This window comes from Stegostoma tigrinum, chromosome 17 (genome assembly GCF_030684315.1).
Source record: "Stegostoma tigrinum isolate sSteTig4 chromosome 17, sSteTig4.hap1, whole genome shotgun sequence".
In the NCBI taxonomy this organism is placed as follows: Eukaryota; Metazoa; Chordata; class Chondrichthyes; order Orectolobiformes; family Stegostomatidae; genus Stegostoma; species Stegostoma tigrinum.
The window spans coordinates 36,770,820-36,786,407 of NC_081370.1; the positions used below are offsets into that span (position 1 = coordinate 36,770,820).

A 15,588-nucleotide genomic window follows, 5' to 3' on the forward strand; every position below is an offset into this window, starting at 1 on the left:
CTTACATCTCAGAAGCAAAGTGCCGCTATCTGAGCTAAAGCTAACACTACATCACAGAATCAAATGTTCTTCCATTCACTGCAGAGTGTTTGTGCTGGGTCTCTGAAATTACAAACAGAATACACAGTCCAAAGAGTCTGTGTTGGTGTTTGCATTCCAAACTGCTCCAATCTGAGATAACAAAGTGGAGAGAGCAGGAAGGCTGACGTTTCGGGCCTAGACCCTTCAACAGAAATGGGGGAGGGGGAGGGTTCTGAAGATTCGCTACAGTGTGGAAATGGGCCTTCAGCCCAACAAGTCCTCGCCGCCTTTTGAAGCATCCCACCCAGACCCATCCCCCTATAACCTGCACATCCCTGAACACTATGGGGCAATTTAGCACGGCCAATCCACCTAGCCTGCACATCTTTGGACTGTGGGAGGAAACCGGAGCACATGGAGGAAACCCACGCAGACACGGGGAGAATGTGCAAACTCCACGCAGACAGTTACCAGAGGCTGGAATCAAACCCGGGTCTCTGGCGCTGTGAGGCTGCAGTGCTAACCACTGAGCCACCATGCCGCCCTGAAATAAATAGGGAGAGAGGGGGAGACAGATCGAAGATGGATAGAGGAGAATTTAGGTGGCGAGGAGACAGACAAGTTAAAGAGGTGGGGATGGAGCCAGTAGAGGTGAGTGTAGGTGGGGAGGTAGGGAGGGATAGGTCAGTCCAGGGAGGATGGACAGGTCAAGAGGGCGGGATGAGGTTAGTAGGTAGGAAATGGGGGTGGCGCTTGAGGTGGGAGGAGGGGATAGGTGAGAGGAAGAACCCTCTCTGATGAAGGGTTTAGGCCCGAAATGTCAGCTTTTGTGCTCCTGAGATGCTGCTTGGCCTGCTGTGTTCATCCAGCTTCACACTTTGTTAGCTTAGAGAGGAAGAACAGGTTAGGGAGGCGGGGACCAGCTGGGCTGGTTGCAGTTCCTATTATCTCTGCTCCAATCTGAAGTGTTTTACAACTGCAAATGAGGGATTTCAAGGAACTGAAAACTAAAACCAATTTATTAGGAAGAAACATCGATGAGTATTTCTTTCAGTTACACATGTAATCATTATTTTACAGTACAGAGGAAGCTTATTCATCTCATTGCTCCATGCCTGTGCCTCTGAAAGGTTTTTTCTTTCCTTTTTCCTCATGTTCCTTTTTTTTCTAACTTTCAGTTAACCTTCTGCTCCAGAGACATTTTTATTTTGTTGCTTATTTTCCTGCCCCATTATACTTTCCTTTGGCCCCGGAGGACAAACTTATGTTGTTCAATGTCTCCAGACTTGGCGCTCTGTTCCAGCCTCTCCTTATGTCCTTGTCCCCGCTACCATTTGCTCATTTCTACGTTTTTATAATTCTAATAGAAGGTAACAGATCTCAGCCAATGTCTGTTTTTCCTTCCACAAGTAGTGACATAATCTGCTCAGCATTTCCAGCATTTTCTGTTTTTACTTCATGTTTCCAGTATCCACAGGTATTCTCCTTTTCAAATAATGTTTCTAATGGGCGTTTCGCTTTGTGAAAATAAACCTGCCCTAAATTGGCTTCACATTCTAGGTCGTTGGGGGCTTAACAATGCGAATGAGCCATTAGGATTTTGCTTTGTTAGTGTTCTGATGATCTGGAATTGGGAGGGTGGGCAGAAATCAACTGTTGTGCAATTCCAATTGGGGTGAATGAATTTTGATATCAATCTGTCAAATAAAATATCAATGCACAGATCCCAGAACAAAATCTGGAAATGTATGCCTGAAGTTGTCAAAATTAAATTAATTATGACTTCATGTGTTATGAAGGATTAACTGAATGTTGGGTGATTCCAAACCTTTATTGTGGTCAAGTCAAATGGAGGCTGTGTAAAGAAATAGATCATATAATATTTACAATGTGGGAGTTCTACAGATAGAGCATTGCACTGGACAGTGATGGCATAATATGAAGTAGTAATAATATTTGGTTAAAAAATACCTTTCAAGAAAATTCACAAACATATTTAAACAAGAGTCAGAAAAAGCTTGCAAACACAATCTGTTTAACTCCCTTCACAATAATGTGAATTCACTGATAAGGAAGCCCACACACAATACAGAAAATATAGTATTCTATGGTCCTCTCTATCATACTGGCATGTCAGCATCCAGTGCCAGCCCTAATAATTAATATCTCCATCGGATAACAGAAGATTAGGCCCCAATAGTAAGACAGTCTCTGTTTTGACTCTGGCTGTGTGGTGTGTTAACTAATCCATGAATGACATTTGGCAGCAATGTCTGTTTTGGATCAGTGTTAGAGCCTGAATAATGTAAATTTATTTTATTACTGATTTGGATGCAGGAACTGAATGCATGGTTGTTTAATTTGCTGATGATACGAGTAGGGGGAGTAAAGTGAATTGTGAAGAGCTCATAAAAAATCTCAGAATCAAACAAGTTTGATGGGGCAGAAGGAGGCTATTTGGTCCATCATGTCTATACTGGATCTCAAAGGAACATCGTGATTTAATACTAATCTCCTGCCCTTTCTTCATAGCCTTGCACACTATTCACATTTCTTTCTTTATTCATGTGATGAGGGGATCACTGGCTAAGCCAGCAGTTATTGCTCATCCCAGAGGGTGGTTAAGAGTCAGCCATACTGCTGTGGGTCTGCAGTTACATGTAGGACAGACCAGGTAAGGATGTCAGATTTCCTTCCCTAATGGACATTAATGAAGCAGATGGGCTTTACCAACCATCTGCAATGGATACATGGTCATCATTAGTCTCTTAATTACAGATTTTTAAAAATTGAATTCAAATTCAATCTGCCATGAAATTTAAATAGACTGAAATTACAGAGTTCTGAGGTATCAAGGGGTCTGGAGTTGCAGGTACATAAATCACAAAAAATTGTAGGTACAGCAAGTGATTAGGAAGGCAAAATGAGTGTTGTTTATTTTAGAGGTAATTGAAGATAAAATTAAATGTGTATTGTTCATTGGTGAGGCCACACTGGGATTGCTATGTGCAGTTTTGGTCTCCTTATTTAAGAAAGGATGTATATACATCAAAAGGAGTTCAGGGAAGGTTCACACAACTGACAGCTGAGATGAGAGGATTGTCTTACGAAGAAAGATTGGACAGGCTATATCCACTGGAGTTTAAAAGAATTAAACATATCTTACTGAAACATATAAAATCCTGAGGGGACTTGACTGGGTGCATGATAATAGGATGTTGCCCCTTGTGAGAGGAGCTAGAACTAGCGATCATATTTTGACAAATAGAAAAACTCTGATGAAGTGTTTCTTTTTAACTCAGCCAATCCTGAGTCTTTAATTCTCTTTGCACAAAGAGAGGCAGAGTCATTAAATACTTTGAAGGCAGAAGTAGATAGATTCTTGACGAACAATGTTTAATGGGGTTAGGTGGGAATGTACTGTTAAGGCAACATTCAGATCAGCTGTGAATTTTTTGAACACTAGAGGGGCTGAATGGCCTACTCGTGCTCCTGATTCACATGTTCCATTGCTTATTGTTTGCTTATTATCATCATTTGTCAATGTTGACTAGTTATGCCTGAGTCCAGAGTTGATGCAGAATTATAGGTAAACACTACCTTTTATTGGACATTGTCCTCTAAATATGTAAGACAAGACTTCGCACAGTTTCTAGATAGTTTTAGTAGCCTTGTGGTCTTACTGCACAGATGGTTTGGAATATCTTACCTACATATTAATGTAGGGATAACAAAGTGTGGAGCTGGATGAACACAGCAGGCCAAGCAGCATCTTTGTAAACCTTTATATTACAACCAGTGCCCTATATCCTTTGGTCATTGTTCCCTCTTCATGAGTACCCCGTATCCATGCCACCTAAAATTCCACAGGAATGCAAGAAAAGCACATGGTGTTCAACCTCTTGAGCGCAGTTCATTACTAAATGAGATTTTAATTGATCCAAGAAATAACTGTCTACTTTTGGCCCATAACTCATAATACCTAGGTTAAACAAAAATATCTCAATCTTAGTTTTAAATTTAACCATTGATCTAGCATAGTGCATGTGGAAAGCCAGTCCACCCCTGCTTGGAATACTCACAGGTCAGGGACTGCAGAGCCCAGCAAGGGTCTGTGATTACCCACTGTTCATTTGAAGCAAGCTACATTAAAAGGCTTATCTAGTGAATTAAATATATAATTCTACTTGGACAGAGGTGACATTTGAAGCGTCCCCCTTCTGTGTGTTTTGTAAGAAGGCAACGGTGCATTAAATAAGTTTTTTAAAATTCATTCAAAAGACGTTGGTGTCTCTGGTAAGGCCAGAATTTATTATCCATCCCCAACTGCCTTTGAGAACATAGTGGTAAGTCGCCTTCTTGAACTACAGCATACCATTTGACAAAACTGTGTCCATAGTGCTGTTAGAGAGAGGTTTTCAGGATTTTGACCCATCAGTGAAGAAGGAATGATGATATTCTGGAACGACAGGAGATGGGTGCGATAAAGAAACAAATATTTTGCATCAGTATTTACTGTGGAGAAGAACATTGAAGCCAGGGAACTTGCGGAAATAAACAGTGATGCCTTGAAAAGAGTTTGTATTACAGAAGACGAGTGGCTGGAGGTCTTAAGGGCATAAAGGTAGATAATTCTCTGGGACCTGATCAGGTGCATCCCAGAATTTTGTGGGAAGCTAGGGAAAATATTACTGGGTCCCTTGCTGAGATACTTGTATCATCGTTAGCTGTGGGTGAGATGCCAGAAGATCTGGGGCCTGGGATGGGGGTGATGGAGGAGATGTGGGGACAGGTGTAGCACTTCCTGCGGTGGCAAGGAAAGTGCCGCGTGTGGTGGGGTTGGAGGGGAGTGTGGAGCGGACAAGGGAGTCGCAGAGAGAGTGGTCTCTCCGGAAGGCAGACAATGGTGGGGTTGGAAAAATGTCCTAAAAATGTGGAACAGTCCCTCTTCCGCACCTACACTGGCCCTAAACACCACCTCTTCCTCTGTTACACTGATGACTGTATTGGCGCCACCTCATGCTCCCAAGAGGAGCTCGAACAGTTCATCCACTTCACCAACACCTTCCACCCCAACCTTATGTTCACCTGGACCATCTCCAACACATCCCTCGCCTTCCTGGACCTTTCTGTCTCCAAGTCAGGCAACCACCTACAAACCGATGTCCATTTCAAGCCCACTGACTCCCACAGCTACCTGGAATACACCTCTTCCCACCGACCTTCCTGCAAAAATTCTATCCCCTATTCCCAATTCTTTCGCCTCCACCACATCTGCTCCCAGGATGAGGCATTCCACTCCCGCACATCCCAGATGTCCTTGTTCTTCAAGGACCGCAACATCCCACTCTCAGTGGTCGAGAACGCCCTCGACCGTGTCACCCACATTTCGCGCACCTTATCCCTCACACCCCGCCCCCGCAATAACCGCCAAAAGAGAATCCCTCCAGTCCTCACATATCACCCCAACAACCTCCGGATACAACGGATCATCCTCCAACACTTCCGCCATCTACAATCCGACCCCACCACCCAAGCTATTTTCCCATCTCCACCCTTGTCTGCCTTCCGGAGAGACCACTCTCTCCGTGACTCCCTTGTCCGCTCCACACTCCGCTCCAACCCTACCACACCCGGCACCTTCCCCTGCAACCGCAGGAAGTGCTACGCCTGCCCCCATACCTCCTCCCTCACCCCTATCCCAGGCCCCAAGATGACTTTCCACATCAAACAGATGTTCACTTGCACATTCGCCAATGTGGTATGCTGTATCCGCTGTACCCGGTGTGGCTTCCTCTACATTGGGGAAACCAAGTGGAGTCTTGGGGACTGCTTTGCTGAACACCTACTCTTGGTTCGCAATAAACAACTGCACCTCCCAGTCGCAAACCATTTCAACTGCCCCTCCCATTTCTTAGACGACATGTCCATCCTGGGCCTCCTGCAGTGCCACAATGATGCCACCTGAAGGTTGCAGGAACAGCAACTCATATTCCGCTTGGGAACCCTGCAGCCCAATGGTATCAATGTGGACTTCACAAGCTTCTAAATCTCCCCTCCCCCACTGCATCCCAAAACCAGCCCAGCTCATTTCCGCCTCCCTAACCTGTTCTTCCTCTCACTTATTCCCTCCTCCCACCTCAAGCCACACCTCCATTTCCTACCTACTAACCTCATCCCGCCTCCTTGACATGTCCATCCTCCCCGGACTGACCTATCCCCTCCCTACCTCCCCACCTACACTCTCCTCTCCACCTATCTTCTCCTCTACCCATCTTCGGTCTGCCTCCCCCTCTCTCCCTATTTATTTCAGAATCTTCTCCCCATCCCCCATTCCTGATGAAGGGTCTTGGCCCGAAACGTCAGATTTTGTGCCCCTAAGATGCTGCTTAGCCTGCTGTGTTCATCCAGCTCCATACTTTGTTATCATGGCTTTGTGTCTTACTAACTTGACTCAGTTTTCCAAAGAGGTGGCAGGAAGATTGGTGAAGGCAGAGTAGTATACATTGTCTCCATGGATTTCAGCAAAACATTCAACAAGGTTCCACATGTTAGACTGGTTAGCAAGGTTAGTTCACATGGCATCCAGGGAAACTACCTGATTGGAAACAAAATTGGCTTTTCAGACTGGAAGTCTGTGACGAATGGTGTACCGCAAGGACTGGTTCTGGATCAACTGCTTTTTGTCAATTGTATAAATGATTTGGGTGTGCATATAGGAGGAATGGTTCGTAAGTTTGCAGATAATACTAAGATAGACCATGTAGTGGTGGGTGCAGAAGATTATCATTGAATACATAGGATCTTGATCAAATTGGGCTAAGTGGCCAATGAATGGCAGATGGAGTTAAATGTGAGGTGTTGCATTTTGGTAAGGCAAATCAGGGAAGGGCTTATACACTTAATGGTAAGGAACTGGGAGTGTTGCCAAATAAAGAGACCTTGGGGTGCAGTTGCATAGTTCCTTGAAAGTGGAGTCCCAGGAAGACAGGTTGGTGAAGGTATTTGGTATGCCTGCCTTCACTGGTGGGTGCATTGACTGTAGCAGTTTGGACATCATGTTGCGGCTGTACGGGATACCCGTGAGGGCACTTTTAAAGTACTGCATACAGTTTTGTTCACCCTTCTACAGGAAGGATATTGTTAAACTTGAGAGGGCACAGAAAAGATTTACAAGGATGTTGGAGGGTTTGAGCTAGAGGGAGGAGCTGAATAGGCTGGGGCTTTTTCCCCAGGAGTGTCAGAGGCTGAGGGGTGACTTTATAGATGTTTATAAAATCATGAGGGGGATCAATAAGGCAACTAGCCAGAGTCTTTTTCACAGGGTGGAGGTTTAAAGTGAGAGAGAAAAGATATAAGAGGGACTTGAGGAGTAACTTTTTCACACAGAGGATGATGCGTGTGATGGATTGATCTGCCAGAGGAAGTGTTGGAGGTGGGTACAATTACTGCATTTAAATGTCACCTGGATGGGTATATGAATAGGAAGCATTTAGAGGGATAAGGGTCAACTACTGACAAATGGGGCCAGATCAGATTGGGATGTTTGGACAAGTTGGACCAAACGGTCTGTTTCCATGCTGTATGACTCTAGATCATGATTTTCAACATAAAGGGAAGCAAGGAATAGGGAGGAAGAGATAATAGGAACTGCAGATGCTGGAGAATCCGAGATAACAAAGTGTGGAGCTGGATGAACACAGCAGGCCAAGCAGCATCTCAGGAGCACAAAAGTTGATGCTTCGGGCCTAGACCCTTCATCAGAGAGGAGGATGGGGAGACGGTTCTGAAATAAATAGGGATGGAGGGGGAGGTGAACCGAAGATGGATAGAGGAGAAAGGAGAAGATAGGTGGAGAGGACAGTATAGGTGGGGAGGGGACAGGTCAGTCCGGGGAGGATGGACATGTCAAGGGGGCGGGATGAGGTTGGTAGGTGGGAAATGGAGGTGCGGCTTGATGTGGGAGGAGGGGATAGGTGAGAGGAAGAACAGGTTAGGGAGGCGGGAACGAGCTGGGCTGGTTTTGGGATGCAGTGGGGGGAGGGGACGAGCTGGGCTGGTTTTGGGTAGTGGTGGGAGGGGAGATTTTGAAGCTGGCGAAGTCCACATTGATACCATTGGGCTGCAGGGTTCCCAAGTGGAATATGAGTTGCTGCTCCTGCAACCTTCGGGTGGCATCATTGTGGCACTGCAGGAGGCCCAGGTGGATCTCAATAAACAACTGCACCTCCCAGTCGCGAGCCATTTTAACTCCCCCTCCCATTCCTTAGATGACATGTCCATAAATACTCACGAGTAAGGAAAATGACAGAAATAAACTTAGCAGCTTGCATTCTTTAAAAAGGTGTATCAAATGTACACATAAACCTTCTCAATCCCTAAGAGTTTGCTCCCGGACTACACTTTAATTTTGGAACGTTCACAGAACTGAGTCTGACAAGGAAAATACAATAGGCTGTACAGGTGATGCATATATGAATCGAAATCATCCAACACCACTCCACCCCCCATTTTCAACTCGGATTTGAGGAGTGAGGAACAGACACGGCAAACGCAAAGCTGAAGTGTTTGTAATCATCTCCAGCCAAAGGTTCTGTGTGGATGGCCCATCTTGGCCTCTTCCTGATCTCTTCACCATCACAAATATTTATATTCAGTTCACTACGTGATTTCAAGAAATGATTGAAAGCACTGGGCATTGCAATGACAATGGGCCTTGACCACGTTTTAACAATAATACTGATGTCTTATGCTCCAGAACTACCTAGGTCTTAGGCCAACACGTTCCAGTACATTGGCACCTGCCCAGCAGTGTGGGAACTTCTTCAACAATATCCTTCTTAAAAACTGCAGGCCAAAACCAACCTGGCCAGAAACGGACAATAGTCATTGGCCTAGCTGCTGATAACCACTTCCCATGAATTAATTTTAAAAAGACTGAATTTGAAGTGTTTATAGTCTAAATGAGTTGATTTGTTTAAATGTTTTGTGCAGGATTTGAATGGGTGTGGCTCAATATAACTGATACCAGCTTTTATCTTTGACAGCCCCGAATCCTTGTTTGATAGAAATCGTTGACATCACCACTTCTTAAATACAACACCCATGTCTTCTCCTGCTGAAATTGCCACCAATTAGTTTGTTTTCACATTTACATCAACAATTACTTCCCTCACTAATTCCAAACTCTCCACAACACCCAAGAGAGAAGCAAGATAACTTTTTAAAAATAACATGCGTTCTTGACATATGTTTCTCCCTGCCAATGGACTCATTTATTGCCCATTTCTAGATGGTCTTGAGAAAGGTGGTCTTCAACTTTAATATTGACTTCCTGCCTTCAATAGTGGGTCCGCAGTACTGACAGTGAGGCGGTTCCCACATTTTGTCAAGTTTTACCAAAGGAACAATGATCACTTCTTAAGTCAGTGATAATGGGAACTGCAGATGCTGGAGAATCCAAGATAACAAAGTGTGGAGCTGGATGAACACAGCAGGCCAAGCAGCATCTCAGGAGCACAAAAGCTGACGTTTCGGGCCTAGACCCTTCATCAGAGAGGGGGGTGGGGAGAGGGAACTGGAATAAATAGGGAGAGAGGGGGAGGTGGACCGAAGATGGAGAAAAAACAAGATAGGTAGAGAGGAGAGTGTAGGTGAGGAGGTAGGGAGGTGATAGGTCAGTCCAGGGAAGATGGACAGGTCAAGGAGGCGGGATGAGGTGTTAGGTAGGAAATGGAGGTGCGGCTTGAGGTGGGAGGAAGGGATGGGTGAGAGGAAGAACAGGTTAGGGAAGCAGAGACAAGCTGGGCTGGTTTTGGGATGCAGTGGGGGAAGAGGAGATTTTGAAGCTTGTGAAGTCCACATTGATACCATTAGGCTGCAGGGTTCCCAAGTGGAATATGAGTTGCTGTTCTTGCAACCTTCAGGTGGCATCATTGTGGCACTGCAGAATGCCCATGATGGACATGTCATCTGAGGAATGGGAGGGGGAGTTGAAATGGTTCGCGACTGGGAGGTGCAGTTGTTTATTGCGAACCGAGCAGAGGTGTTCTGCAAAGCGGTCCCCAAGCCTCCGCTTGGTTTCCCCAATGTAGAGGAAGCCACACCGGGTGCAATGGATACAATATACCACATTGGCAGATGTGCACATGAACATCTGCTTGATATGGAAGGTCATCTTGGGGCCTGGGATAGGGGTGAGGGAGGAGGTGTGGGGGCAAGTGTAGCACCTCCTGCGGTTGCAGGGGAAGGTGCCAGGTGTGGTGGGGTTGGAGGGGAGTGTGGGGTGGACAAGGGAGTCACGGAGAGAGTGGTCTCTCTGGAAGGCAGACAAGGGTGGAGATGGAAAAATAGCTTGGGTGGTGGGGTCAGATTGTAGATGGCGGAAGTGTCGGAGGATGATACATTGTATCCAGAGGTTGGCGGGGTGATATGTGAGAATGAGGGGGATCCTCTGGGGGCAGTTGTGACTTCTTAAGTCATGTTGGTATGTATGATTCAGAGGAAATTTAGAGTAGATGGTTCCCATGCATCTGCTGTTCATGTTCTTCTAGCAATCAGAAGTTATGGGAGGTTTTGTCACAGAACCATATGATATGTTTGGTGCAGAATTAATTTGTGAAAATACTTCAGCGTTTTTTTTAACTAAAGTACTTAACTGATTTGTTATCACCAGAGTAGGTCATTGTTGCAATGCAAATGCCGTGGGATTTGACTGCTTAAACGTTGAGAGTACAATGGTTTAATTCATCTAGCTCTGTCACCTTCATTCATAAATTTTCAGTTTGTGATCCTATCTTGTGACGAGTGTAGTGAGTTAGGGAGGAATATATGATTTTGGCCCTTTAATTCTCAAAGTTCTCAACCACTTGGAGTTTTCCACATCTTATATCTGGGTCTGTGCTGGCTTACTGATTGTAGAGAGCAGCCAACAACGTCCTTATCATTCGATTATATGACTACAAGGATGGTAGAGATTAACAAGATGCCTCTGGGTTTGTTAATGTCTACATGCTACACATCACAACATAAATACCTCCTCTGCGCCATCTCAAAATGTTACTTTCAAGAAGAAATCCATTTGGAGCGGCACAGTGGCTCAGTGGTTAGCACTGTAGCCTCACAGTACCAGGGACCTAGGTTCGATTCCAGCCTTGGGCAACTGTCTGTGTGGAGTTTGCACATTCTCCCCGTGTCTGCATGGATTTTCTCCGGGTACTCCGGTTTCCTCCCACAGCCCAAAGATGAGCAGGCTACGTGGATTGGCCATGCTAAATTGCCTGTAGTGTTCAGGGGTATGTGGGTTATAGGGGGATGGGTCTGGATGGGATGCTTCAAGGGGGGGTGTGGACTTGTTGGACCAAAGGTTCTGTTTCCACACTGTCGGGAATCTAATCTAATCTTTACCACCTGCGGACAATTAATGTGGGCAACCTGAATTTGGCATCAACAGGTGAACTTTAAAAAGAGTAGGCAAGGATCAAATTAGAATACTTCCCGGGATGAGTAGTCATCCTTTAAACATGTGGTGTGAGGGCGCGGTAAATGATAATGATTCCTCTGTGAATCATCACAGTGTGGCGTTCAGACTTTATAGCAATACACAATCAAACAGGAAGCCAAGGACTGTGCCAAATGCAGGGGACTTTTTCCTCACTATAATGCAATCAGCTGGTGGCAATAGGGCGGATTAAATCAAAATGTACTCACCAGGATTAATAACAACATTGAACACTCAATTCCCAACTGCAAGTCTTTTACTGGAAGTGGCAAAATGCCTTTAGTTTCAGCAGAATGAATGACCATTTCATAAATTCTGGGCTTTTAAAATAGCAGTGTAAAATTACCATATGTATCCAATTAGTGCACTGTTGTTTCAGGATTTTTCTGATCACAGTGTAAGCAAGTTTTTTTATTCCTTCCTGGCAATGAAATAATTTCATCCTATTTACATTTATGAAACTCCCTCATAGCAGCATAAGTGAGTCTACTCTGCTAAAATAAACGTGTACACCGTACAGAAATGATACGGCCTGATTTTACCCTATTCCGAACTCTTTCACCTACATAGAGTTCAAATTAGGCCCAATATACTTATTGAGAGCTTGCAGCACTAAAACAAGCTACTTGGTGTTTATATTCCATCCCAGCTCCTGCCCTGACTATCAACAAAACCTTCTATTCTGTTTCCCTCTTGTATTTATTCACCATTTTTAATCTACCACTCCTGCCTAGCCCTCTAAATAAAGAAGTTATTCCTGAATTCCTTTTAAATTTATTAGCCATTATCATATTGATGGCTAGTCCTGGCATTGTTCACAGCGAAACATTCTTTCTATGATAATTATATCAAACATTTTCATAATCATAAAGACCTCCACCAGGTCACTCCTTAGACTTTTATTTTCTAAACTTATATGGAATATGATGAATGCGTTATTGAGATATCAAACTAAGGGTGTTATTATGCATGTTAACTGAATAGAAAAAAAGTTTAAGGAAAACTAAGTTATTGAGAAGGGGATAAGTTGATTACATTCCGCTCATATGAAATTGGCGATAGCCAGAGGATACTGATTTAAGGTGCTAAGTGAAAGAACCAATGGCAACATGAGGAAAATCTATCTTAAGCAGCGAGAGGTGGAGTTATATTTAATTGTGGTTTTTGAAAGGAAATCGGATTAGCTCTTGAAGAGAAAACTTTGTAAAGATGTAGGAATAGGGCCGAGGAGAGGGGCTAGCTAAATTGCAGTTGCAGAGATCCGCAGCAATGGAAGGCATTGGGGATCTTGGGTCTTTCGTCACCTGAGCAGCCCCTATCCCTAAGTGAACTCTTAAATCTAATTTGCAGTTAAATATTCAAGATATTGGTTTCAGTTCCTTCAGCATTACATGGGCAAGCGTGACTGAGATCATATTTGTTGCCTGCTGTCTCTGTCTCTTCCAAGACTGAGAATGGTGTATGTCAAGCATTCTGTAATACCCGTCTCAATCCAATATTATGGAAGGCATTGTACATGCATCATCCTTAGAGATAATAGCACAACAACAATGCATTGATAGTGCATCACTAATGAAGCCTCATTATCTGACAGACAGTGATGAGAACTAAAAGAAATGAAGTAAGTAAATGCTACAGGAAGCTATTATTAGTAAGGGCAAAATAATCACTAATTTTTCGTCTTCCAACTGCTGTTGTTAAATCAGAGAATACATAGGTTTGAACTTTAACCAGCAATATTTCATACTGTGCTCATTCAAATCCAGTCTCCAAGGCTCCTATTAAAAATAGTATTTTTGCTAATAGGCTTTTAGACTTGCTGCCTTATGATTTCCAGCCCAGTTCCCAGGCTGGAATTGGAAACAATTCCAATGAGAGTTAGTAAAGTTGTGTGCACTCCAGAAATCTAACTTAAATCCTTACAATCTTAAAAATATATAAAGCCAACACTTGTGGGACTATAGATTCAAACTTTTGATACTCAGACACTATGACCAGCTATTTCCACCACCCCTCCCCCCCACCTCAACTGCATTAGAGCCTAATCTGTATTGCATGCCTCTTCACTCACTCTGTTATCCTGAAACCAGCAGATCAATTCTGGTTACATTGAAAAGTGCAGGAGAACATGCCAGGAACTGCACCAAGTAATACCTAAAAATGAGGCACAAACTTACTAAGCTGACATACAGGAATAAATACATGCTAAGTAGTGGGAGTGGCACACCACAGCATCCCACAACCAACAGAACAGATCAGAGTGCTGCAGTTCTGCCTCATTGAGTAGTGAATGATTATGGACAATCAAGCAACTAACTAGAGGAAGCGACACAAATATGATGGGGAAGTGCAACATGATAGTGAAAAATGCAAGACTGAAGCATTTACAACTATCTTCATCCAGAAATACTGAGTAGAGGATCCATCTTGGCCTCCTCTTAAAATTCCCAGCAATACAGATACCAGTCTTCAGCTAATTTGACTCAGACAGTTAGTATCAAAAAAATCACCATATTTCCTGGCAACTTGCTGGCTGCATTACTGGGCTCTAGAATTGACCATGCTGCTCCAGTAAAGCTACAATACGGGCATCAAATGGACTAAAACAAAAACCATGGAAAATTACCCAGAAATGCCCAAGCCACAAAAACCAGAATAAATCCATTCTGGCCAACCACTGCCCCATCAATCATCAACAAACTGATGGGAAGTGATATCCTCAATGCTGTCAAGTGGCACATACCCAGGAACAATCTGCGCAAAGATTTGGGTTTTCCAATGGCCACTTGCTCCAGACCTTGTTAGAGTCTTGAACCAAGCATGGACAAAGGAGCTGATTCCACAGTTGACTTTAGAGTGACTGTCCTTGATATCAAAGGGGCATATGACTGAGTGTGGCATCAATGAGTCAAAGTGAAACTGAAGTCAATGAGAACCAGAGTGAAAACCTTCCACAGCTTGGAGTCATTCGTAACACAATGTGATTATTGAAGGGCAATCATCTCAGCCCTAGGATATCACTGCAAGTCTTCCTCAGTAGTGCCCTGGGCCAAACTACCTTCAGCTTCATCCAAGACATTCCTTCCATCGTAGGGTCAGAATTAGGGATGTTCTCTGACAATTCCACAATATTCTTGGTTCCTTAGATAATGAATAAATCGATGCCTGCGTGCAGCAAAGCCTGGACAACATTCAGGCTTGGCTGATAAATGACATTCATACCACATGAGTGCCAGGCAATGATCATTTCCAGCAAGACAGAATTCTATCCATCTCCCCTTAATTTTCTACTGCATTTCCATTGCTGAATTCCCACCATCAATACTGTGGGGTTATCGCTGTCTCGAAACTCGATTTGACCATATAAATACTGAGGCATTGGACGCTCGCCAACATAAAGCTGTGACCTGACTTACAGTGTGTGATTCAAGCTCCCAGGCAAACTTGTTTAATGAATTTAAACTCCACCAGCTGCAATGCCCAGGCCTCAGAGCATTAGGCTGTGCCTTTGGACTAATAGTCCAGTGACATTATCCAATAACTCAGCAATGCCCAAACCCGATTTTGCTATCATCTCACCAAACCGATAACATATCACTAACTCACGGTGAGTCAATGAGCTCTCCAATGCTGGGTAACAGGTTTGTTGTTGTCCTGTTCAACACAGAAACACAATACGCTTATTACCACAACACAAACAGTTAGCAAAGATCTGATCTGATACACCATAAAGGTATTTTAATTTGTCGTACCAAGACTTACAGGAAGGTGATTGACTAGTTGTGGTCAACGTTCTACTGTTAAGAATGATACTACTTGTTAACACCTATAAGTTTGTGTTTACACATTCTGAGGATTATTCAGTATTCTCTACTTCGGTTGAGATCACAACAAACAGATCAACCCTGATCTCACTGAATGGTACAGCAAGTTCAAAGGCTTACATTGTCTACTCCTGCTCAAGAGACCTATGTACCTAAGGGCAAATATCTCCAATCTCCATGAATTGACCATGCTCCAAAATATTTAATTCTGGTGCCAGTATCCTAAAGCCTTTTTAAAACATG

General features: G+C 43.9%; 1 protein-coding gene and 1 long non-coding RNA gene across 3 annotated transcripts in view; one reads left to right on the forward strand and one right to left on the reverse strand.

Moving 5' to 3' along the window:
- LOC125459330 (polypeptide N-acetylgalactosaminyltransferase 18-like) overlaps positions 1 to 15,588 on the reverse strand; it is a 222,732-nt gene that overhangs the window by 190,107 nt on the left and 17,037 nt on the right. The window lies entirely within an intron of this gene.
- The window catches only part of LOC132210689 (uncharacterized), a 90,945-nt gene that overhangs the window by 56,594 nt on the left and 18,763 nt on the right, over positions 1 to 15,588 (forward strand). The gene's annotated exons all lie outside the window — the stretch shown is intronic.